The sequence below is a fragment of the Triticum aestivum genome, chromosome 7A (assembly GCF_018294505.1).
Source record: "Triticum aestivum cultivar Chinese Spring chromosome 7A, IWGSC CS RefSeq v2.1, whole genome shotgun sequence".
Taxonomy (NCBI): domain Eukaryota; kingdom Viridiplantae; phylum Streptophyta; class Magnoliopsida; order Poales; family Poaceae; genus Triticum; species Triticum aestivum.
Genome location: NC_057812.1, coordinates 56,057,974 through 56,060,226, shown reverse-complemented (window position 1 = coordinate 56,060,226; position 2,253 = coordinate 56,057,974). Strand labels below are relative to the sequence as shown.

Here is a 2,253-nt window from a genome sequence, read left to right as displayed (position 1 = left end):
GGGGCGGTGCGCGGTGGGGAAGGGAGGGGGAGGAGCGCCGGCAGGGTGGGAGGGGGCGGCGCGCTAGAGGAGGAGTTGGGGATCGGGAGGGAGGTGGTGGGTTCGGTCGCCGTCGCTCCTATATAGGGCCGAAAGGTAACAAAATAGCCCTGTCCTATATATATATATATATATATATATATATATATTAGTAAAGGTGCCCGTGCGTTGCAACGGGTATGTTCGAGTGATTCAACATCATGTTATGTAACATGTGGATATTCATGTATCCATATGGCTTTGTCGGCTTTCTTTTACCGTTATAGCATTAATTTTCTTGTCCTCCTCCTTTCCACTCGCAATCCCACCTTGAGTCCGTGCGTTGCAACGGGAAAAAATCACACATGGTACATCTTTAATCGTACAACTTTGCTGATCATTAAAGATGTACCATGTGTGATTTTTTTTTTCCGTTGCAATGCATGGATCCTTTTATTAGTCTCACCAAGACATATAGATGACACCCAAAATTAAGGAATATCTTGATAATCAGCAAATACCGGTGAGCCCCAAATATCATTTTCCTTTATTTTTTTTCAATATTCCACTCATTTTTAATTATTATATCTGATATGTATTTGTAAGATGTGGTAGGTATATGAATAGTATGACATCCAGCAGCAAGTAATTATAATGGGTGCGCTCATCCAAAAGAATTGTAATGTAGGTGCACATGCGTAGCAATCCAGCAGCTTCCGATCCAAGCACAACATGTAGCGACAACACCCACCGCCCACTTCCCACTACGTGCCCCCTTATCCACACAACACATTGCTTCTTCTACATCCATCTGACGTTGTCCCTTCTCTTCTTCTCTATCAGGGCAGCATCAACCCCCTCTTCTCTGTCGGTGAGGAACTCCAGCAGAGGATGGATTGCGTTTTGGAGCTCCTCGATCTAGCCTCCCCGGCTCAGTTGCTGCCCCATGCTCCGGATCTGGCGCCCCATGCTCCGGATCTGGCCAGAGCAGGCCTTGCCCCCGACCAACAAGGTTCGCATCCACCGATTCCCTACTCCTGTCCTCCACATGCGTAGGGGTTGTGGCTCCAGATCAAGGTAAGGGGGCCCTGCCTCCTCCAACCGCGCGCAAGCAGGCCGCCAAGGCCGACGCCCGACCCCCACCCGCCCTCTCTCATCCTCTCTTCCCCTTCTATCTCTAATCCCTCTCACACGTTTTCTTCAGGGAGTCTGCCAATGGAGGTCGCCGCCTCCCCGTCTTGATCCGTCTGCCGCCTGGACCCGGCCTTCTCGCCGGTGGTGGTGGTGTTCGCTCGGTGGACTCTGTTCCATTTTCTTCGCTCCTTCACGCTTTGGCGATTCCTTCTGTTCCCTTTCTCTGCTGGTTTCGATTTCTAATGTGGCTTGTTGATTCTCATGGCAACTCTCGTACACATATAAATTGGTGAGAATATATGTATATCAGCGAGGTGGGACAATTTAATTGAAGAACAAACTCTGTACAAAGCAGCTCTGCAGCCCGAGCGCTTCAGCCACCTCCCAAAGCAGAGGAGAGGAGCTCCCTGCCACGAGCCTTTCCAGTGTCGGCAAACCAGCAGGCCGACCCGCCCCCTACTCCGCCAAGCTTCACCACCGCTGGGATGCCCCCTCCTCCCCTTCCCCGCTTGGATCTGGCAGGCGCCGGGGCGGTGGCGTCGTCCCCGTGATGTCGCGCAAACATGAAACGTTTTTCCAGAGTGCCACTTAAACAGGGACTGCGGGCTTATTTCAAAGAAATAGAAGGGCTTTTGCGCAAAAACGCCAACGACGTACGGGCAGAAGCATTAGCTGCTTTATTAGTATATATATATAAGGGAAAGATATATAAGATGGTCAGGCGCGTCTTTCGTGGTTGTATGGATACCGATTTTTATTATTTTTTGGGCGAAAGATTTGGATACCGAATATTAGCAACAGGTTAATAGGAAACGATTTTCTAACTGATTTTTTTAGCAAAACCAGCTTTTTTTGACAAATAGTATATATGTTCCCTCCGTGGGTTTTCCAGCGTGCTTATGTTGCATCACGATGAGCTATGGCTGACGTGTGCCACGCCCACATCATCACGCATCATACAGTCACGCCGTGTCACCCTGAAGTTAAGCAATTTAGTGATTATTAATTTTGAAAGTAAATCATGATTAAAATAACTATTAGCATACATAGTTCTTGCATATTAGATGAATTGTGACCTTGTGACCATTTGCTCATAGAGGG

At 48.5% G+C, this 2,253-nt stretch overlaps 1 long non-coding RNA gene across 1 annotated transcript; it reads left to right on the top strand.

The window, feature by feature from the left end:
• Positions 1-695: 695 nt before the first annotated feature.
• On the top strand, positions 696-1,503 carry LOC123150902 (uncharacterized). Its single transcript, XR_006475398.1, has 2 exons — positions 696-1,030; positions 1,223-1,503. It is a non-coding gene; the product is annotated as an uncharacterized lncRNA (long non-coding RNA).
• The last annotated feature ends 750 nt before the right edge of the window (positions 1,504-2,253 follow it).